Source organism: Anabrus simplex, chromosome 2 (genome assembly GCF_040414725.1).
Source record: "Anabrus simplex isolate iqAnaSimp1 chromosome 2, ASM4041472v1, whole genome shotgun sequence".
NCBI lineage: Eukaryota > Metazoa > Arthropoda > Insecta > Orthoptera > Tettigoniidae > Anabrus > Anabrus simplex.
The window spans coordinates 898,146,370-898,171,563 of record NC_090266.1 but is presented as its reverse complement, the minus strand read 5'-3'; positions in this window follow the sequence as shown (position 1 = coordinate 898,171,563).

The window sequence follows — 25,194 nt, the reverse complement described above, 5'->3', positions numbered from 1 at the left end:
AATAATATGCATATAGAAACCTTCCCCGAGATGAGTATTCTCTAAATATGAAGTTTGGTTGAGATCTTTCCAGCCGTTTCGAAGTGATGGTGGAAAAACCATTCAGGTTTTCCTATAAACCCCCGTCTATTGAAAGATTTTAAAATGATATGCATATCGAAACCTTCCCCGGGAGGAGTATACTCTAAATATGAAGTTTGGTTGAGATCTATCCAGCCGTTTCGAAGTGATGGTGGAAAAACCATTCTGGTTTTCCTATAAACCCCCGGTCTATTCAAAGATTTTAAAATAATATGCATATCGAAACCTTCCCCGAGATGAGTATACTCTAGATATGAAGTTTAGTTGAGATCTATCCAGCCGTTTCAACGTGATGGTGGAAAAACCATTCTGGTTTTCCTATAAACCCCCCGAGTATTGAAAGATTTTAAAATGATATGCATATCGAAACCATCCCCGGGATCAGTTTACTCTAAATATGAAGTTTGGTTGAGATCTATCCAGCCGTTTCGACGTGATGGTGGAACAGACAAACAAACAGACAGACAGACAAACAGACAAACAGACAAACAAACAGACACGAAACGTAAAAACCACCGATTCGGTCTTGAGTTGACCTAAAACGGATAAATATCTGAAAAATTGGCAAAACAAAAGAAATTACAGACAGCGGACCCCCTACAATTTTATTTATATAGATTAGAAGTAAGTAACCTCATACAATTAATTCAATTAATTTTTCAGTTCATTCGCCTCCCCGCCCCCCCCCCCCCTTATTGGATTTTCCGAGAGTACTTGTTTCTTTAATATTAAAGCAGATTCCAAATACCAATTTTCACGTCTGCAAAATCTTCGTTTTTGAAATAATAGCGTCTTTATACAAATATTTCAACTAATTTTTCAATTACCCCCCACCCCTTAAGTGGATTTCCGAAAATCAAAAATACGTATTTCCTTACTTTTCAAGGAGATTCCAAATACCAAATTAAACGTCTCGAACATCTTCAGTTTTTGAGATATCAGTATCTTAATTAAAAGAATTCAACCCCATTAACAGTCAATTTTACCCCGCCCCCCACCCAAGTGGTTATTCCGGAAAATATACATCTTTCTTTATTTTTAATAGAGATGAAAATATCATTTTTCACTTATGTAACATGATAAGTTCTTGAGATATACCGTAGAAATGCTCATTTTAAAATTTCACCCCCTTTTTAGTTACCCTTACGTGAAGTTTCCAAAAATAAAATCACCTATGTTTCTTTACTTTTACAGGAGATTCCAAATATCAATTTTTACGTCTGTAACATCTTATGTTTCTGAGATATACTGTAGGTATAGGCTTTCTAAAAATTCACCCCAAACTTTCACTCCTGTTTAACCCCCATTAATTTTATTTTCCAAAAACAAAAAATACATTTTTCTTTATTTTTAAAGGAGATGCCAAATACCAATTTTCAGGTCCGTAATATCTTCAGTTTCTGAGTTATAAGTAACCTCATTAAAGGCATTCAACCCATTTTTCGCCCCTTTTCACCCCTCCTATTGGGAATTTCCAAAAACTATAGAATACGTGTTTCTTTATTTTTAAGGGAGATTCTAAATACCAATCTTTACATCTGTAAACTTTTAAAGTTTTTAGATATATATCTATATATCCTGACTGACTGACTGACTGACTGACTGACTGACTCATCATCGCCGAGCCAAAACTACTGGACATAAAGGAATGAAATTTTGAGGATATATTCATATTAAGATGTAGGTGCTCGCTAAGAGAGGATTTTTGGATATTCCGTCGCTAAGGGGGTGAAAAAGGGGTGTGAAATTTTAAAATGAGTGTATCTATATCTCAAAACTTGTAAAGTTTATAGATGTAAAAATTCGTATTTAGAATCTCCCTTTAAAAATAAGGAAACCCGTATTTTTTATTTTCAGAAAATCTCAATAGGATGGGTGAAAGAGGGTGAAAAATGGGTTGAATCGCTTTTAATCAGGATACCGGTACTTATATCTCAGAAACCTCAGACATTACAGACCGGAAAATTGGAACTTTTGTTCGCTTTTAAAATAAAGAAGCACGTATTTTTTTGTTTTTGGAAAATCCAATTAATGGGAAGGTGAAAAGCGGGTGAATTTTTGAAATGAGTGCATCTATATCTCAAAACTTTTTAAAGTTTACAGATGTAAAAATTGGTATTTAGAATCTTCGTTAAAAATAAAGAAGGACGCATTTCTTTGTTTTCGGAAAAGCCCAATAGAAGGCGTGAAAAGAGGTGAAAAAGTGGTTGAATGCCTTTAAAGAGAATACTTATATCTCAGGAACTGAAGATATTACAGAAACACGTATTTTTTGTTTAGGGAAAATACAATTCATGGTGGGGTTGAAAAGGGGGTGAAATTTTAAAATGAGTGTATCTATATCTCAAAACTTTTAAAGCTTATAGATGTAAAAAATGGTATTTAAAATCTCCTTTAAAAATAAAGAAACGTATATTTTTTTGTTTTCGGAAAATCCCAATAGGAAGGGTGGAAAAGCGTGAAAAACGGGTTGAATGCCTTTAATGTAGCTACTTATATTTCAGAACCTGAAGATATTACAGACCTGAAAACTGGTGTTTGGTATCTCCTTTAAAAATAATGAAACACGTATTTTTTTGGTTTCGGAAAATCCAATTAATAGGGGGGTGAAAAGGGGGCGAATTTTTAAAATGAGTGTATCTATATCTCAAAACTTTTAAAGTTTATAGATGTAAAAATTTGTATTTAGAATCTCCCTTTAAAAATAAGGAAAAATGAATTTTTTGTTTTCGGAAAATCCCAATAGGAAGGGTGGAAAAGGGTGAAAAAAAGGTTGAATGCCTTTAATGAGGCTACTTATATTTCAGAACCTGGAGATATTACAGACCTGAAAATTGGTATTTGGGATCTACCTTAAAACTAAAGAAGCAGGAATTTTTTCGTTTTTGGTAAATCCAAATAATTGGGGGTGGGTGAAAAGGGGGGCGGTGAATTTTTAAAATAAGTGTGTCTACATCTTAAAACTTTCAAAGTTTACAGATGTAAAAATTCGTATTTAGAATCTCCCTTAAAAATGAAGGAAAACGTAATTTTTTGTTTTCTGTAAATCCCAATAGGAGGGGTTTAAAATGGTGAATAATTATTTGAATGACTTTAATGATGATACATATATCTCAGAAACTGAAGATATTACAGAACTGATAATTTGTATATGGGATCTCCTTTAAAAACAAAGAAACACGTATTTTTTTGCTTTTGGAAAATCCCACTAATGGCGGTTAAACACGAGTGACATACTGGGGTGAATTTTTTGAAAGACTATATCTACAGAACATCTGAGAAACGTAAAATGTTGCAGACGTAAAAAGTGTGTATTTGGAATCTCCTGTAAATGTAAAGAAACATAGGTGATTTGTTTTTGGAAACTCCACTTAAGGGGAACAAAAAGTGGTGAAATTTAAAAATGAGAATTTCTACAGTATATCTCAAAAAAGTTAACATGTAACAGAAGTGAAAAATTGTATTTTTTATCTTATTAAAAACAAAGAAACATGTATTTTTAATTTTCGGAAATACCACTTGGGTGGAGGGGGGTAAAATTGACTGAAGATAGTGTTGATTTCTTTTAATTAGGCTACTGATATCTCAAAAATGAAGATGTTACAGACGTCAAATTTCATATTTGGAATCTGCTTTAAAAAGTAAAGAAACGCGTATTCTCGGAAAATCCAATGAGGGGGTGTGTGAAATTATTGAAAAATTAATTGACTTAATTGTATGAGAATACTTACATCTAATAAAAACTATATTTGTTACAGGCGTGAAAATTGGTATTTGGATCTCCTTTAAAATCAAAGAAAAACGCGTTTTGGGGGGGAATAATCTTGGGGGGCGGGAGTGAAAAGGAGTAGAATTCCTCTCATGAGGACACATAAATCAAAAACTGAAGAGGTTAGAGTCGTGATAATTGATATTTAGAAGATCCTTCACTATTATAGAAACGAGTTTGTTGCAGGAAAATTTACTTAGGGGGGTGGGGGGTGTGAAAGATGTGAAAAAAGTGAATTATTTTTATGGGGATACTTATATCTCAAAACTGAAGGTTATAGACGTGAACATTGGAGTTTGGAATCTCTTTTAAACATAAAGAAACACGCCTTCTTTTCTTTTTTGCGGGGGGGGGGGGGGATGAAACTAACGACGGTAGGGTGTAAAAGGAGGTTAGACCAATTGATTTTACTGTTTATTCATTCCATTCCTGACCCTGTCGAATGACTGGAAACAGGCTGTGGATTTCGATGTACTTATTCTGATCATAAACCGATCATTTTTAATCTTTCCTGGGTTCGTTTTCAAGAGCCATCTTTTCTTTGGTATTCGGGAGATAGTAGGTTCGAACCCCATTGTCGGCAGCCCTGAAAATGGTTTTCCGTGGTTTCCCATTTTCACACCAGGCAAATGCTGGGGCTGTACCTTAATTAAGGCCACGGACGCTTCCTTCCAACTCCTAGCCCTTTCCCGTCCCATCGTCGCCATAAGACATATCTGTGTCGGTGCGACGTAAAGCAACTAGCAAAAAAAAAAATCTTTCCTTGGGAGAACGTTCTTAGATTACACTAGATTCTCCTGGCATATAAATAAAAATTAAAAACGTTTGAAATAAACGATAGGAATCAGATTGATTGTCCAATTGTTCACCTCTATAGTAAGGTCAATAATGCACGGAAGTATGTCATTCGTATCGCCAGAAATTCCGCGTACTTGCCTACGCGCGACAATGGTGCTGGTCACCATGTCAAAAATGACAATGGCAGCAGATGGAATTTACCGCCAATTAGCGGCCTTGCATCTTGCTGTGGGGTCCAGAACATCAATCATAATAATAATAATAATAATAATAATAATAATAATAATAATAATAATAATAATAATAATAATATTCTGGGCCGTCGTCAAATGTGCGGACCGCGCTGGAAACGGGTCTGGACGGGTAATGACTACAAATCCAGTCCGGCCGCGGGTTCAGTACTGCCAAGGCACCCAAGAAGACACCACGCCGAATCTCCTCAAGAATTTGATCCATATTAAAAATGCTCATAGGAAAAGATGGCAAACATTTAGGGACCGAACTGACCGGGTAGAATACGTGGTCCTAGGCCGGGAAGTACGAAATCGATTGCTGGAAAGAAAGATTGAAAAATGGGAGGGAACTTGCCGTAATCTCTCAGAAAACGAGTCAGATCTCGAATTTTGACGGATTATATATAAATCGATATTCATTCAATTATAAATTTCAGTATAATACCGTAGCGAAGCACGGGTATCTTGCTAGTATATATATACACACTCATTTTAAAAATTCTCCCCCCTTTTCACCCCCCCCCGTTAATTGGGTTTTACAAAAACAAAAAATATGTGTTTCTTTATTTTTAAGGAAGTTTTTAAGTACCAATTTTTACATCTGTAAACTTTTAAATTTTTGAGATATTGATACACTCATTTTAAAATTTCACCCACCTTTTCACCCCTTTAGCGAGGGGATATCCAAAAATCCTCTCTTAGCAAGCACGTACATTGTAATACAAATGTATCCTCAAAATTTCATTTCGTTATGTCCAGTAGTTTTGGCTGGGCGATAATGAATCCGTCAGTCAGTCAGTCAGGACATGTTATTTTATATAAATAGATTAAGTTTGCAGAGTATAAAGATAATATTAAACATGTAGCTTAGTAATTTAATATTGAACGTAGGCCGATGATATGAGTAGGCTGCCAGGGCCTTCAGCCAACCAATCACAAAACTGCACTCTAGAAGCACATCCCTCGAAAATCAAACCGATTTGTATTTTGAGGGAGGAGCGGAGACGAGAAGGATGAGTGAATTGCCAGCATGAACGCCACTATTGAAATATATGGGTTTGTTTTGCATCTCTCAGCTTAATATGGAAAGAGAAAGGAGTGATGAGCACTGAGTGAGAAGCAATCCACCCGGCATGTTCGTACCCTTAAGCTGCAGTCGTTGGGGCTGAGCAGCGGTCGCTTGTTAGGCAAGGCCCCTCAGCGCTGTAGCACCATGGTGATTGGTTTGGTGTTGTTTGGCTTGGTTTACAGTGAGAGCAAGCATTTGAACTTCATACATCTCAAAATTATATTCTCCCCACCTGCGGCTCCTAGTTTGTGAGCTATAACCTGGCACAGAAAAATTTAAAATCTCTGTGACCTAAAGTAGGTGTCAAGATCAATGTTCCTGGCTTTTTACTACAAGCTGGCCATCCGCTCATTGTGCCGAACATCATTTGGTTTTTATAAATCGACTGAAATTAGGGATGGCTTCATGAACACCCCAGCAATAGAGAATAGAAATAGATATGATGATGAAGAGAACATCTCGCCCGTGCCCAGGTTATCATTTTAATTCAAAGTTCACTGGCTCGCATCATCATTGCTATTACTTTCGCCATTTTTCTGGGACTCAATAAAATTGGTAGTCTTATCTCTACGTGGAGTGGGCGCCGCTGAAATTACTGAATCTATGAAATCTCGCATATATAGAAAACAGAACCCTCCTAGCACTGCAGAAAAATATCCATTTAAAACTAATAACAACAACACGCAAATGAGCAAATTAAACTAATTCCAGTGTCATTGAATTAATTTGCAACACTTGGTATTCTGGTGGGGTTGCAGCATCTCACCTACGTGACATGACGGACAGATTGATGTGAGCTGTCACCGGGATTAGTGAACGCTTAACCCCCCCCCCCCCACCTTCCTCTCCCCAGTGACACACATCAGCGTCATCACGTCGCCCCCGCATCGTGTCACGTGACTGAGCGCCAGTACAGTCAGGTCGTGTGCACCACTAAAACTGGTTTATCACTAAGAGACAATGCATCTATGTTTGTTTATGTACGTGATCACGTGAGACATAACATTACAATTGCTCAGATCCTTGAACGGTAGATCTGCATGGCTTGTACAATGTTCATATTTCATTCTTAGAAGTTTGTGTCCGTCCCGTCGGCTGAATGGTCAGCGTACAGGCCTTCGGTTCAGAGAGTCCCGGGTTCGATTCCCGACCGGGTCGGGGATTTTAACCTTCATTGGATAATTCCACTGGCCCGGGGCTGGATGTTCGTACTGTCCCCAACATCCCTGCAACTCACACACCACACATAACACTATCCTCCACCACAATAACACGCAGTTACCTACACATGGCAGATGCAGGCCCACCCTCATCGGAGGGTCTGCCTTACAAGGGTTGCACTCGGATAGAAATAGCCACACGAAATTATTATTATTATTATTACTAGAAGTTTGTGAATCAGAGGCAACCTCGTTAGAAAATTCCAGCCTAAAATTGTTCTACATGATTTTGAATGATGCAATTTGGCAATCAAAGGAAGAACAATACCAACCTAAGAAAAAGGAACATCCTAAGTTTCACAATTTTTGGTAGCTATGACTCGATTTGCCTTTAGAGTATCTGTACCATTCGGAGTTATTACATTTTGTGTAAATTTTATAGCACATAGTAGCAAAGACTTTGATGGTTACATATATGTCTTTGTTTGGCATTAATTAGGATAAAACTCTGAGAATTACATTTTACAACTTTCAGATGAGAAATCATTTCCTATTAATTTTATGCTTATTAACAAAAAAATGCCTTCGGTTAGCATTGTTTCATTTAAAAGTGGTACAGCAGAAAAACAGATATATTACTTATTATGCAGGAGGAACCATCAATGGAAAGTGTAAAGTTATGATAGGCGAGAACGTGGTTTCCCAGCACCTGCCGGTCATAGTAGAATATGAGATGGAGATGAGAAAATTAGGTAGACTGCTGATCAAGCTTGGGATCAAATGCTGGAAGTTATAAAAAGTCGGACTGGTGCACGTATTCAAAACAGAGGTCCAAAAAATAGCGCCAAACGAAATGGTACATGATTGGTGGGTAAATAACAGCAAGAACATTATCAAAGTCGAAAAGAAAATACTTGGGGAAAAAAGGGGAATTTCTTCCCGGGAGCAAGGACACGTGGTGGTGAAATTATGAGGTGCAGCGGAAAATAAAGGCAAAGAAATAGGATAAAAGGAATTGCGACAGTGTAAATTGCGACTTTAAAACGGAAGAGTATAGACAATGTAAGAAAGAGCCACAATATGCACTGGCAAGAACTAAAGTAAGTGCATCAGATGAGCTTATAGAGAACTGGAAACATCAGAACGGATAAAAGGACCACACAATATTAGCAGAACAAGGAAGCCGCAAAAGATCTAACACATATGAAACAAGTGAAGGACAGCGTTTAGGACAGAAGGGAGAATCAAACCAAGATAAAATACTATTTAATAAGCTGCAAAATGAACGGCATCGTAGAGGAAGTAAAGAAAGTAAAACACCGAATGAGAACGTAAAAACTGAATTAAATCATCAGGAGGTCCTGGACGCTTTAAATAGGCTGAAAGAAAAAGGTTATCGTTTGATCAGATGGTATACCGAAAACGCATGGAGGGCTTTAGGTGAAGACGGAGTAGATCTGCTACGTAATCTAGTGAGAAAGATCCATCATGAAGAGCTCATACTGGATGCCTGGAAAGAGAGTGTTCTGGGGCCTGTATACAAGAAGAAGAGAGATATCCAAGAATGTAAAAACTATAGATGAAGAAAGCTACTACGACACACTATGAAGATCTCGGAACTGATAATAGTCGAAGATTGAGACAAGAAACAAAGAGAGGAACAGAACAGTTTGAATTCAAACCAAGGAGAGGAACAACGATACATTGTTTGCACTACTACGGTTCTTAGAAATGTATGCAGACATGCAAAAATATCTGCATCTAATTTATATTGATCTAGAAAAATTGTACGATACTGTTACAAGAAAGAAGCTTTGGAGATGCACGAGAAAGAAAATGTTCCAGGAATGTATGTAAAAGTCGTGATGGACATGTATGATGTAGCCCAATCCAAAATAAGAACAAGTTTAGGATACTTATGACGGCAGGCCTGCACCAATGTTCAGTTCTAAGTCCATATCAGTTCAGTCTTGTAATAGATATGCTGAACCAAGGTATACGAGATCCAGCACTCTCGTCAATGCTCTTTGCTGATGATATTAATGATCAAGTTGCTTGATTTTTAAAGAGGCCTAACATATATATAGGCCTGAATATGTGCGGTTCGGAGGAGAAGTCAGAGAGAGAATTGTTAGGATACCAGCGGAAATATTATCAAGAACCAGAGAGTTTAAGTATCTTGGCTCCTACATACAAGACAGTGGAGGATTGGACAGAGAAATCAGTCACAAGATTCAGCCTGGCTGGAGTTACTGAAAGAAGATGACGGGTGTGCTAAGTGACCTGCGGATTATGAAAAAATTAAGGGATCGGTATTCAAATCGGTTGCGAGGCTAGCCGTGATGTACTCGTATAGTAGTAAAACGTGTTCAGTGAAAGAAGTCCACGAGAAAACGCTAAATGTGGTGGTAGTGAGGATGTTGAGGCGGATGACGGGAGAGACACGTATAGAGAATATAGGGTACGGAATTAAAGGATACAGGAGAAGTGCGGCGTTATTGAAGTACCAAGGATGACGCAAAAGAAAATACTGTATTGTTTGGACACATCGTGAAAAGAGACAAGTACTAGGAAGGAGGTTAAGCAGCCTGCAGGTGGTGGGGGAAGATGGACAAGAGGGTCGCCGAAGAGGACAGTGCGAGGAGGATGCCTTCTACAGGAAGAAATGTAAGAGGAAAGCCGGGAACAGTGACCCCCTAGTTAAGAACCGGGAGAATCTATGGAGGAAGAAGAAAAGTTTCATTTACAAACTACATGATCTGTAGTATACATATTATGTAAAACGTATTTGAGCATATATCGATGACGTAATGACTTTCATATAATATGCAAAAATAAGTTAAGGATTTGGAATTGAAATTATAATCCTCTGCACAGAATCAGACAATTTTACAAGTAACCCAATATAATTCGCACATAGACTTCGTCAATACTCATATTCAACATCCCATTGAATTTTACGGGAGCAATTCCTCAATGTATATCACGTGCAGGCCAGTTCACGTAATCTCATTTCAGTATCCACCTCTCGTTGAAATAATCCTGTCCATCTTATGCTCTCCCATTCCAACTTTCACCAATCAGCTCAAGATCCCTCCCGAAACATGCATTCACTGGCACACGAAATCAAATTGTAACGCCTACCCTGCCACTAATTCAAAATCCTGTCTGTCTCATTCTTATACCAAATCACGTTAATTTATTTCCTAGACTTACCACTTAACACAAGTCCCGGCGTATATCGTGCATTCACCGGTTCACGTAATCCCATTTTACCCTTTCCACTCAGTTCAAGATCTTTCCTGTTTCGTAATCACACCGCCTCACATCATCCTACTCCAAAGTCAGACACTCAATGCAAGATCCTTCCTGCCAAGTCCTTATGTCTATGAAACATAAACCTAAATGTCTATTCCTCTCGTAACATTTTTCGGTTGCCAGGCGGATACTGAAAATCATATCCTGACAGCCCCTCTGTGGTCCGAAAATACGCCGGTTTTCATCCAACTTACTCTCAACCACTGATCGCATCCTCCCTCCCAAGAAGTCAGTGAACACTCAATCTGGTATACCGATCAAAGAATTACCCCCATAGTTCTTGAAATCCTTCCTATTCCCTTGCTTATAGGTACGTGCAAATACTGCTTTCGTTCAATTGAAATGTACCTTACAAATATTGTATGCTAATCTTCTTACTCTATGAAGCCATTTGATCGCTACCTTCCCATTATTTCAACACGTAAGGTCTAATTTCATCTATTCCTGCTGCTTTATGATAATTGGTTATATTTACCATTGTTTCCACTTCCTCAAACGTAATTTAACCAACATCCTTGTCCTCCTCTCCTACGAGCTTGGATTTTCGCGACGTCAGTAGAAAGATTCCCGTTTATGTTGAGAACATTTTCAAAATATTCCTTCCATCAGCTCCGTGATTCCCTGGGATCTATAACGAGTTCTGCTGACTTACCTAAAACACTATGTATTTCCTCTTTTCTTGCTTCCTAATATGTTTTATTACTTTCCAGAAAGGTTTCCGCTGCCCCTTATCCTGGCTTCTTTTTCATCTACATGCAATTCCTTGCCTGGAACAGTCCTTGTTTGGAGCCATTTCTGATACGTCTTACTTTAACGTTTACAAGCTCCCCTTACTTCATCATTCCAACAAGATGTTCACTTTTCTCATCCTTACACACCCGCACATTTCCTGATTTCGACGTCGGTTATGATACAGTATATTATAGATCTGGTGCCCCTACCCTTCCATGCGTAGCGGTGAATAGCCTTGTGCTTGAAGAATGTATACACAAGGGATATTTCCATACTAGCACGTAAGTCCAGTAAATGCTTCCATATCATTTCCACATTTACCCATCACATTCTCATATCTTTCACTTGTGTTTCCAACTCTCACATTGAAATTGCCCATTGGCACTATCCTATCCTTGCCGTTCACCGGACTATTATCTCACTCATTGCTTGATAAAACTTATCAACTTCCTCTACATCTGCACCCTCATATGGTGAGTAGACTGAAAAAATTCTTGTTCTAATTCCTCCAACTGCTAAATCTACCACCATCATTCGTTCATTCACGTGCCTAACAGAAACTATGTTGCGTGCAATAGTATTCCTGATGAATTTTCCTACAACACACTCTGCCCTTCCCTTTTAAACACCTTTTAAACACAATATATAATCTCCTATCTGTTGTTTGTCATCTCCCCTTTCTCAAATATCGTTAATTCTTAACACATCCAGACGCACACTCTTTGCTGACTCAGCCAGTTATACTTTCTTTATTCCATAAGCCGCGTTAATTTTGACATCTCCTGATGGAATTCCGTTTCGTTCGCCATGTTGTTCTTAAGGAGTCCCTCGCCTATCAAATGGAAGTGGGACTCCGTTACCCCTATTGGTCCGCAGTTTGGTTAAATCGTTCTGAGATCGGTAAAATCTGTGAAGCATGATGCTTTCCTACTCTTTACCCATAGTTTCAGTGAGAATTTCTCCTGTAAGTGGCTAGAGACCACCAGAGGATTGTATAGTCGCTGCCGCCTGAGCACAAGGAAGGCCGTAACTCAGAATATATCCTAGATGCCCACTAATATTTCATAGCAACTGTTGTCCTGACTCTCAGCACCACTTAATAGGCCACTCTGCCGTTGCCCATGGCTTACGAACTAGGACGAATGCAGTAATCCACAACAAGAACCACAACGTCAAAACACTAGGAGGAAATAATTATTTAAAGTTACGGTGTATAGGCCTACTGTAGGTCTCAATTCCATTTCCGTTCACTAAAAGAGACCTTAGTACAACGCAAGTTATCAGGCAGTTCCCACACGAGAATGCTGACCATTGGAACTTATATTCCTCTGGAATGTCAGTAACAACAATATTAATTACACAATGGCGAGCTTGATTGTGGCTTATGTCCGAAGCTTAAATGTTCACAAATCGTTTCACTGGCAAATCCTGCGGGAAAATACTCCGACACCCCGAGTCTATTACTAACACTAGTAGTTGGACCGGACGTAAAAATATAAGAATTATTTTATAAACCATGATATGTACAGCATATTTTTCTACTTTCCAACACGACTGTTGTCCTGCCAGATGCTCCGAGCGTGAGTATATTCTCAGATGTATTGTTTGGCTTCAGTGACCTGGTCCAAATAAGTTCCTCCTTAGTTCGCCTCATCATGTTATGAGAAGACGTGATTCACAGTAAAAAAACTTAATGTTGGGTAAGACTGGTGGTAAAAGGGGAAGAGTTTTCCAGTGGATGGGATGGACTGATGGCATCTACGAAGTACAAAAATTGAAGGAAGGTCAGTAAGGTTTTCTTTTTCATTTCAATGGTACCATGTTTTGAAGTACCTAATTATTCAGAATTTTTCCGCAGGCAGTACTTTTTATAAAAGTTTATTGGCACGAAAATATAACGACGTGTACAGACATAAAGCACTTTAATGATGAATTATCTACCTGACCTGTACGAGCCGGTAAGTACGACGGCAGAAAGTAAAGGAGAATTAATGAAACTCCTACTGTAGGTGAAGGAAGAAAGTAAAAGTCTGGACTAACGTTGAATCTCAAGAATAGCGGCAACTAAACTTGTCACTCCGTGGCATATACAGTAGAGCGAGAAACAATATAGATAGTTTCCAGTTTAATATACCTGAGCTCAAAGAACTCTACTCACACTGACTGCAGCCATGAAAGTATAAAGACGCTTGCTCTTTGGGAGAAAGGCAAAGGCCAATCTCGACAGGTTTTCGAGAGTAGAGACAGACACCGTCCGTATAGTTGCTATGTATGGATGAGTGAAATTGACAATAAGAAATACTGAACGTCGATGAATAGGATTTTTTGAACTATGGTGCTGGAGAAAATTTCTCGGAGTTTTGTGGACATCAAAGGAAATCAACCCAGGCTGCTCCTTGGGAGGGTAAATACGGAAGTAAAAACTGAAATATTTTGGTCATGTTGTGGGAAGACATGATTCACTAGAAAATACCTGAATGCTGGTGAAGACTTGCGGTAAAATTAGAAGAGGGCAGCAGTGGAAGGGATGGATTGATGGCGTCAATGAAGTCATGGATCTCAGTTTGGATAGTATACGCGAATGGTACAGGACAGAATCAAATGGTGGTCCACGGAGTAACGAAGAGTCGGAATCGATTAGAGGGTTGACACACGATGCCCACTGTCAATGGACTACTTACTGGTTACACTTCGAATTACTGTTCATAGTTGTGTAAGATGGTGGCGCGTGACTTTGTAAAGAGAAGTGTTCTCCCTGAAATTTTGGTATTTTGAATAGTTAAATGTACAGTGACTGTGGGAAAAAGTGTTTCTTCCGAAGCTGTTGATGCTGAACAAGAGCTGAACACACATCCTTTTCTGGAAAAGCTTCTGTTGAGTGACAATTGTGCCGCAAGGTGTAACATGATTACCTGCGGCCGGACTCTCGCTTTGGTGTCTAGCTCTCACTCTAAGCGGTGACATAGAACTCAACCCTGGACCGCTGTAGTGTGCAATATGCAACAGAAGGGGTCAAAAAATCAAATATGCATTGAGGCGGACACCTGTAACGCACCGAGTCACGGGACGTGTGCTAAAATCAGCAGCTCGGAGTACCGGGCTCTTCAGGAAAGCACGTGGAAGTGGACATGTTGGCAGCGTGCTATGCCGCCTTTCACCGATTCATTTTGCAATAATACCAGTGACATTCTCAGTGACTCTGAAGATAGTACAAATAACCCGAACTGTTCATCTGTAAATAAAGACTTACCATAGTTCGCATTCAATATCTCATCATGCGACCAGACAGGAAACAGAAAATTCACGCTATACTAACCATCCTAGACCCAAGTACAATTTGTTGCTGTGGTTAGTGATCTTCTGTTGTTATTGGACATTTTCCAGCTACTCCGGATAAACCTACTGCAGTCCACGAGGAGTGGGGTTCTAATTGCTCCGAAGCTTGAGTGCAATCAAACTCACGTCCATCTACTGGTGAGTTTAAGAGACACGTCGTATCGTATCCTGTCCTAATTTAGGCCTAGCTCAAGGGTAGAAGCGCGTGGTGCGTCCGAATAGGGTCAATAACAAAATTAAAAATCTAACTATAAATTAAAAACGTATATGGACAGGTAATACGTACATATAAATCTAATGAATGAGAACTCGAGAAATCGGGTAAAATGGATGTTTTAAACTAAGAATATAAAAGGAAACACAAAAAATAATCAAATAAAACAACCGTTCATTGATTGTGTAAATAAAAAATCATACACATTATTGCATAAATCACAATTATTAACCAAATCGTTTACAAACAATGCGGGTAACGCACCCGAGATATTAGAAGAGTTTCTTGTTGGATGGAATAATTTAAATTTACATATTGTAGTTGCGCGCTTTGTTAAGTCCCTACTTCTTTGTCCGAGCGCTCGATTTCTAAACCGTTCATAACATGCGATAATAATACCTGATCCACTAGTAATGGCCTCAGTTACATACAACTTCCGATCGCTCGGACACAAACATATAAAACACTTATTCAGGACTGCATCTGAATCACCCTACCAAAATGGTCACACACACTACCGTATGGGTCCGAACCCATGATCACAGAGAATATCAGAACCTCTCTTACCAAAAAGGGCCATCGGGCTATGTCTCCTCATTATCGAACAAATGAAAACTTCACAACAAAGAAATAATACACTGGGTACAACATACAGAAACAAAAATGAAAGAAACAAAACCTGGAAAATGAAGCGCATAATATATATACATACAGACTAAAGTGTCTGGGCACTGGTCGTCACATATCTCATGTAGACGCAGCATAGCTGTAGCATTTGACACGGCAGGGAAATCAGCCGATTCGCAACAGAAATAACAACTAGCTAGGTCCTTATGGACAGGCAAGTCACAAACATAATGTGACTATTTGTAAAAACTTCACTACCCTTCCCTGACCAGCGTACAGCTGAGTCAAGGATCGCCAACAACCTGGGGTAAGAATAAAAGGCACATCCGGCATTGACAACATTCTCGCTGCTACAGAATAAGCACACAAGTCTGGCCAGCAAAGTACGGTTCACAGCCTTATATAATGTACAGGCCGGTACATTAGCTCATCATCATCATCCCAGCTCCGAATATAAAATCACGGATTTCATAGCCTATCTCTTAACAACTCAGCCCCGTAAATATCCACAGGCAATTCTCTAGCCTCACATATAAATAAACCTCGGTTCGACGACCGGTACATATCCATGAATTCGCCTGCCACCACACTTAAGACCCTACTCTACTTTCGACGTTGAATCGTCTCCCCTTGCGTCTTCTCACAACTGAAATTCATGCATCATACAACAAAACATCCTAGCATATACTAGCTCTAGTCTAATCCTCCCTCCAGGTTCGACACTGGTGGCGTACAGTCCACTAGATTTGTCATGATGAATCTACCCATACAATTATATCTTAACTCAACATAAACTTGAATAAAAAACACAGCAACACACACTTATATCTAACCTATTCTTTCCCTTACTTCCGATCTAAATGTTTACAACACATAGCTCGGCGACTTAGATTGCAAGCAGTCCTAAACGTATTTAAATGTACTGAAATGAGAAATACAAATGCCACTCTGGCTTACATTTAATAGTTACCTTAAATATTTAAAAGTGCCCTTCCTAGTGAATCAATCTATCACTTCACATGCTTAAAGAACAAAAGGAGTTAACTTGGCGGCAACCTCTCCATCAGCGGCGAGTCACGTGCCGTTATGTCATGTGGGCTCAGCCCATGACTACGACACACAGCATAGGGATGAAGCTCCTGTTGTCGACTCCTGGGTAGTTCATGGCTGCTCTCTCCCTGATGTTGGGCTGTATCTGGAACTTTTGAATTAAATTAACACCATCTACTTCTTCGCTTAGTGTGCTCGAATGCTCGAGCGCAACCTTAGTATTGGCTAATAATTTTACTATAGCCGCTGCTTAGACGTAAGTCCGAGGTATACGGCACCCTAATTAAGGAAACTTGGACCGGTTGCTATCTGTGCTTATCAGCGGTTATATTTTAACGAATCGCACACCTTCATTTCACAATTCGCGTACACGCCGTGTATTATTTATGTATACAGACCGCCACTAACTATTGGGAGCCAAATCACAACGATTTTAGGTCAAGTCTAAGTAAACTTTACAAAATTATTGCCTTACCTGCTCGCTGTCACGATACTTCACTGTCGCAGTTTAATATGCAATAGGTGAGCGCTTCCTTTGTCTACCCTGCTTATATACTCTCACAAGGTCTCGGACTTCAAGGGAAAAAACGGCCAGACAAACACTCTTCCATTGTGAGAGCTTGCCAGATACTAACGGCTGCTCGCGTTAATACGCGTATATATCTGCATTACAAAAGTAAATTGTTTTATCAGCTCCTGATACTCTATAATTATCATCTTACCTACGTGTGCTGTCAGATCTGTATAATTCAGCTTAGTGGCGAATTAATTGATTAGAATTCAGATGATTCCATCACTGGAAAAGAGAAGTTTGTGCACCTGCGATCAATGTTCGGTATATCCCTTCGTTCAAGCCTCACTCTCACCAAAGTTTGCTGTTCGCGTGGGGACGCTGCTATGGGGACTTCATGATGGAAATTACGGCTTGCGGCTCAGTCCAACTAGAGGAATTCGTTCGCACCGCAGCGCTACGGGGTTCTCACAGCCTACGGCACGACAATCCTGGGTTCCTTCCTTAATTCCTGGAGACTATATTGAGCGCTTGAATAAAATTATGCCACAGTGTTGCAAATGATAAATTGAATCAAATATGATATAATTCAACGTAGTAACAGCAAATATATGTTATGTTCACCCTATCGTTCTCCGAAATCGTTCCAGCTGATAAATTTTGAGCTAATTCTATCCGACGACCGCGTGCAACAATTGCAACCAAATTATCACGCCATCAAGATTGTTGGTGGTTTTAACCTACAAATAATATGGAATAGAAATGCCGCTCATATCCCAAATAACCCTATGTCCAACAACTTTCTTAAGGCATCCCTTGACCTCTTCCTTCATCAACTCATTTACGAAACTACTCGAATCACTCAGACCTCCTGTTTGACCCTCGATTTGTTCGTAACACACTCTCCTTTCTCGATTCACACCTTACAAGTTATTCCTGGGTTTTTAGTTTGGTTTTTGGAATATCCCATCCAATACTTATCCACAAAAGACCTACTGAAAAATTACAAACCAAAACGGTTTACAATTACTCACGCACCGAATGGAAACTTCTTTCTGATCTGTTTTCTTACAGACTAATTGTCATTACACCACCACTCAACGGCAATATAGACGTAGACATTATCTGGCAGACATGGGGTAATTTCGTTTTCGAATACATTGAGGAAGTGATCTTTAAGGTTACCATTAAATATAATAAAAATCAACTTGATTTTCTAAGGAATTTACATCCAGCATAAGGAAGAGAAATATGATGTATAATAAGTGGAAACAGAGGCAAGCGACAGCAGATGGGAAAAATGTAGGCTGGCTATAAACTGTACCAATTCTGTAATCCGTGAAGCTTACAGTACGTATATGGACAAATTAAACTTCAATCCAAAGCAAATGTGGGCGTCCATAAGGAGCAAAGGTAGCAACAACGCACTATAGAACATTACATACGAAAGAATTTCCCCTGCCAAACCGCAAAACATTTTATACAGTCAACATACAACTCCACCTTTCAAAATTGTGCTCCCTTGGAGTCGATGGGAGTGCGCTCAATTTCTTTATATCATACCTCACTAATCGTCGTCAGTGTGCCTCAGTAAACGATTATACGTCCGAATGGAATATCAGATTATCTGGCGTGCCTCAACGATCTGTCCTGGGACCTTCATTATTCAGCCTGCATAATTTTGCACATTACGTCAGAAAGTACGTCCTCATTGTTTGGTCAGGTGAAGAAGTTCCCTTTTCAACACATAATGGGACCGTTGCTCCACTAACCGATATCTTGATCACTTTACTAGGTCAGTATTCACCTCCATAATTTAAAATGACAAAGTCTTTGATTCTCGGCGAATACTCACTTTCTATGAAGGAAGTATGATATTCATCTTCTGGTTCTTGGGGATTGGAATACATGGCCAGTGTAAAACTAACCGTTGCTCCAACTCTTCTCGTGTTCATTTTCAGGTTATTTCCGTTTCAATGACCTGAAATAGAAAATGATAACTTCTTAACCTCTTAAAAACATTAAAAAATGAATAAACACTTTAATACACCATTCGTGAAGTTTAATTTAATTGTAATGTTATGTAAACACTGGACTGTAGTTGTGTTTTACGTTATAATTTTCATTTTAAATGTACCGGGCGGTACACCTCCACGCCGCTAATTTAAAAGTTGCGCCACTTGAAACTCCTCTGCTGGAGGAAGTCTGAACTTTATTGACGGTATTAATTTTCAAGTTTCTCAGAAGATGTCACTACCTGGAAATTTCGGAGTTTTTGAACTGTGTCATTTTCGGCGTATTTTTGTTTTGCTTGTAGTAAGAAGTGTGAACTTTCTCTTCTAGAGGACACTACTGAAGATCAACAATAGTGCACCCTAGTGCGGAGTGAAAGAACTGTTTTTTTGGAGAAATTTTTATTTCAAAAGTTTGTTTCTTGTTAAATTTCTTTCTGTTATTGTTTAAGTTGGCTGTATACCCCTCTCTTTCCCTTTGTTTTGTATTTAGCCAATCCAATATTTCTTTTATTAATTTCTCACCAATCAGAAGTATCTTCCCCCAACTTGAATATGTTGCTGTATCCTACCCAATAAAGAGTTTGTGGGAGGGTGTTTTCATTCCCCTAACGCCTGGAACCTTCCGCGAGAGGATATAAACTGCTGATTTTAGGGTCTCCGGGCCACTTCTGTTCCATCTTTCAGTGTGTAAAGTACATAGCAGGGGGCGGGAAGCGCCTCTTTCTTCGGCAGCGGTCAACAACAAGGTAATGGCCAATTAACAACTTCTTTCCTTGCTAGCTCAGCAGTATAACTCTCGGGGCGGGTCCGAAGTTTTTCCATTATGTAACCTTCCTTAAAAATGTAAAGAAACTTGTATCTATTCTATCTTTTAAACTACATATTGGGATAGAGAGTGCTTAACCCTCTCGAGCTCCCACTCATATTGTTTTGAGGTGAACTTATATTTCTCAACCTATTCTTAGTTAACGTAAAACAAATTGTTCTTTTCTAAAGTCACCTCTGTAGTATGGGATTAGCCCTTGCATTAGTGGCCTAGAGCCAGAATTTGGTTTTAAAAACAAGTGTATTAGGAGTGCAGATCGCCTCCTCTCAAATTGTTATTTTAGAGGTCATGTAATTACCCCTTTTCATTTAATAGACCTCAGTAGGTTGGGTATTTTACCCCTGTGTCTATGTCCAGTGAGGACAACTTGAAGGTGGAGTTTGGTGTGGCCTTTGAGAGGCTTAAAGTTGAGAGCGAGTGGCTCTTTTTCGAAAATTGAGTGTTGTATGCCTCGTGGAGGCTTTTCGGTGTAATTTGGAGCAAGTGCTCCCGGGCATAAATGGGGTTTTCTGCCCCTCTGTTAATACTTATTTTGAAGTAAGGTTGGGCTGATTGCCCAAGCATTGTGAAGTCAGGGCTCGAAGCCCAAATTCTGTAAATATTGTACCTACATTTTGTTGACTTGCTACTCTGTACATGCAATGCTTGTTATTTCTTCATTTTAAAAAGAAAATATAACCTTGTTAAATTTTACATTAACTCTGATTCCGTAGTTTGAGACCCGTTCACGCCCGCACCTTCTTTCACCTCTACCTACCACTAAAACTCGGTAACAAGTGGTAGCAGAGCGTGGTTGAATGGGTCTCAATTTAGCCCCTTTTGATGGCTAAACATTGTTTTGTTCCGAACTCTAACAATTTTCTCAGTTGCTGGAATTTTTTTTATTTTTTCAAAATTGTTCTGTCATCATGACCGGCCCTCGCGATGTTCTCCATCTTAACTATTTGCGCAAAGAGGAGTTAATCTATGAATTAACTATTAGAAATGTGCAATCTGGAGGCACGGTTGCAGTAGACACAAATAAGCTTAGAGAGTCCCTTGATTTGCCCATTTCCATCCCCACCTTGGGAGAGAAAGAAGTTGACGACTCTCTTTCCACGATCGTCGAGAATATTACTGGGCTAGCTTCTGTAGTTAGTTTTTTGATGAAAATGATCCTTCTCCTAATCAAATTAAGCGGGTGCAAGCCAGGCTATATCACTTTTCAAATAGAGTTAACGATCTGTTGTCTCTAAAGTTGAATGACGTTCAGAGGAAGGAAGCTAGTACGCTGCTTGAAAATATTTCTGAATTATCTAGCAAGGTCACTCAATTGTTAACTGGGGAGGTTCCTCCCAAAACTGATCAACCCGCCACGATGAATGCAGGTAGCGAGGAAGAGCCTCCTAAGGGAGAAGTAAATAGGAAAACCATTGCTGCTCAAACAACCTCTGCCCCATTGGACGAGTCTGAACACCGTAACTCATTAAATAATGTACGTTCTGAATTAACTTCCTTGCCATTGAAACCTTTACCGACTGTCACCTGGGTTTAGCAGCTTGCCTCATCCATTGGCAATGTTGCTCAGAGGTATCTCTAAGTTTTCCGTTAATACCACCAGTGACGTAATTTCATTTTTAAGATTTCTAGTTGAATTTCAGGATCATGCCCTTGTGTTTTCTCTTTCTCCGTGTCAAATTTTGCAAATCATCTATCCTTATGCAATTGGTATTCTCTCAGACAAAATAGTAAGAGCCATAGCCGAACAGTCATCTATTGAAGATTTTCATGCACACTTGCTTGCAAATTTTATTCCTGCTCGCGCGAGGTTATCTCTGATTCAGAAGTACTATTACCGTGTACAACGCTTGGATGAAAACTTGGCTGATTTCATACAAGACATTAAGTTTTATACTAGGGTGTTTGCCCTTCATTTTCCTGAAGATCAGATTGTACAGGCTATTGTAGAGGGAATTTCACCGCCATATAGGTCATATTTGTGTTTCGCGGCGTGCCCGCAAACTTTTTCTGAACTTGAAGCATTGGCCGTCTCAGCGGAAGGAGTTAGATACGCCGACTCTTTGCGTGTCGCGAAAGAACCCCCTCTTTCTTTTAGTAATCCTCGGCCTCCACCTCGCCGACCAGTCAATCCCCGTAAATGTTATGCTTGCGGGTCGCCTGACCATCTTCGCAATAAGTGTCCACTGATCAAGTCGAGTGGGACAAGGAATGGGGCTGGTTCATCCCAAGGCTGTTTTAAATGTTGGGCTTTCTCACATATCGCCAAGAATTGCCCAAACTCAAATAGCACCCCCTCCTGCTCAACTTCTGGTGCAAATTCCACCAATGCCAATAATAAAAAATGACTAGTGGCTTCGGCTGAGTCGACTAATCCTGCTTCCCAAGGCTCAGCTCCTGGCAAAAAGGTCGTGAATTCAGGGAACGATCAGTCTTCAAATTCATCTTTTGAATGCCCTAAAGAATGTCTTAGGATTGCGGCGGATACCCCCGCACCTGTTCCTTTTCTTAAGATTGAGTTAAATAACGAACCTATAACTGCTCTATTAGATTCAGGCAGTGTTTGTTCTATTATTTCGGACCAATGGTATTCAAAATTGAAATCTATTTGTAAACTACCTGACTATGATTCCTCTCCTGTTCAATATGTTTCGGCTAATTCGTCCCCATTAGAAATTCTAGGTTCTGTAAATGCCAAAATTCGTATTTTTAAATTTACATGGAAAATCAAACTGTTTGTGGCTAAGCATTTGTCTTGCCCCATCATACTGGGAGCGGACTTCATTTCTCACACTGGCCTTGTGCTCGATCTCCAGAGTAAGTCATGCAAATTCAAATTTGCGTCCAATTGTAAAATTCCCTTATTAAAGTGTAATTCTGTGTCATGTTCATCTATTTCGCCTACCCAGGATGAGATGTTGTTAGACCTTAGACATCTACCTGAGGAGCAGGCTGATAGTATTCGTAAATTATGTCAGTCATTTCCAGAGGTGTTCTCTGATACTCTTGGTATTACTGACCTTATTGAATACAAAATTGAGGTCACGGATTCGATTCCTGTCCGTTTTCCACCATATAGGCTATCTCCACCTAAAATGAAGGCATTGAAAGAAATCATCGATCAAATGTTGAAGGATGGTATTATTAGGCCCTCTAAGTCGGCGTATTCTTCGCCTATTTTTCTAGTCCCGAAACCCAAAGGGGGCTTCAGGCCTGTCATTGATTATAGGGCTCTCAATCGGAAGGTGGTGTTGCAATCTGTGCCCCTTCCTGACCTTCATTCTTGTTTTTCATGGTTTCGTAAGGCTAAGTTCTTTACTATGTTGGACTTGAATCAGGCCTATAATCAAATTCCCCTTGCCGAAGAGTCTAAACACCTTACAGCGTTTGCCACGGACTGGAACTTATACGAATACAACCGCGTGCCTTTCGGGCTCCCCACGGGAGCAGCTGTACTCACTAGGCTACTAGATAGGGTCTTCTCCGACATCAAATTTGAGTACTTATATCACTACTTGGATGATGTCGTCGTATTTTCAGAGACTTTTGAAGAACATCTAGATCATCTGCGAGAAGTCCTCGATCGCCTTCGTAAGGCTGGGCTAACTGTCAAGTTGTCCAAGGTTGCCTTTGCTAAGCCCTCTATGTCATTCCTAGGGCATATTGTGTCACCTGATGGTGTAGCAGTCGATCATTCTAGAACACAGGCCATCCGTGATTTTAAACCTCCCAAGGACATTAAAGGTATCGCCAGGTTCATTGGTATGGTGAATTTCTTCAGGAAGTTTATTCCTAACTTCGCTAATAGAGCGGCGCCCTTAAACCTTCTTCGTAGGAAAGGCATCAAATTCGAGTGGGGACCTTCTCAACAAGCCGCTTTTGAAGATCTTAAATTAGCTCTCTGTAATGCCCCTGTACTTGCTATGCCTGATTTCTCGAAGAAATTCATCGTCCAAACCGACGCGTCGTCGTCAGCAGTAGCGGCAGTCCTTCTTCAAGAGACTGAACTAGGGAGGCGACCCATCGCCTATGCATCTAGGACTCTATCGGCTCAAGAAGCCAAGTATTCCATCTATGAGCTCGAAGGTTTGGCAGTCTTATTCGCCTTAGAAAGGTTCCGTCTCTATCTGGAACACGTCAAATTCGACCTGGAGACGGATAATCAAGCCTTAAGCTGGGTCTTAGGTAGGCCGCGTCGTACTGGTCGTATAGCCCGTTGGGCCATCCGTATTTCTGCCTTCCAATTCGATGTCAGGCATATCAGAGGTACCGAAAATGTTGTTGCTGATGGACTCAGCCGTATGTTTTCTAACGACGTCGAGACCCATGAACCGGTCGGCAGTTCATCACCTTCCGAGTCCATACTATCTGATGTTAATGCCATCTTAACAGATGCTCCCATGCTCTTTAGGGATATCGAGAAATACCAACGTGAAGATCCGATGCTGGCTCCGATAATGGAAACCCTTTCTTCTGGGGAACATGTCGTCCCTTATGTTCTGAGGAATGGTGTTCTATGTTGCCCTTCGAGGCATGATAAGATGATGAAAGTTGTCGTTCCAGCTGTTCTTGTACCTATGATCTTCAAGTATTATCATGAGACCCCATTAGGAGGGCATCTTGGTATCTTTAAAACTCGTGAGAAGATTCGTGAAATGTTCATCTGGAAAGGTATGGACGGTGAAATCCGTGAACTAGTGAAGGCTTGCAAACCCTGTTTGCTTAGTAAACCAACCATGTCCACCAAGGTAGGCCTTTTGTCTTCTCATCAAGCGTCGCGCCCCATGGAACGCCTGTATATTGATTATGTAGGACCCTTCTCCCAGTCTAAGGGAAATGCTAACAAGTTTATCTTTGTATGTGTAGATGGCTTTACTAGATTTTCCTGGTTATTTCCGACTAAGCTGGCTACCGCTCAGTCTACCATTACTTGCTTAAATTCTATTTTTGCCTCTTTTGGTCCGTGCCAATATATTGTGTCTGATAATGCTAAGGCGTTCACATCTAATCTTTTTCGTAAATTCTGTTTCGACTTGTCCATCTCTCATGTAACTATTTCTGCTTATTACCCTCAACCATCTCTGGCTGAACGGGTTAATCGTAATCTCAGGTCCGCGCTTATTGCCTATCATCATGAAGATCATTCCAGGTGGGACACGTTCCTGCATTGGTTAGCTTTTGCTTTGAATTCGGCGGTTCATGAATCACATAAATTTACTCCAGCATCTATGATGTTCAAGTTTGTTCCCAACACGCCGCTCTCTAACCTCTGGTCTCTGAGTGACATTCTACCCGAGACAATAGATCCGGACAACATTAAAGATCTTTGGAAGAAGGCTAAAGCCAATCTTAAAGTGTCTCATGAAAAGGTTAGGGAAAGGTATGATCGTGGACGAAGACCCACCCCTTTGAAGGTAGGTGACCAAGTTATGGTCAAGAACTTTGTTCCCGCGGGCAA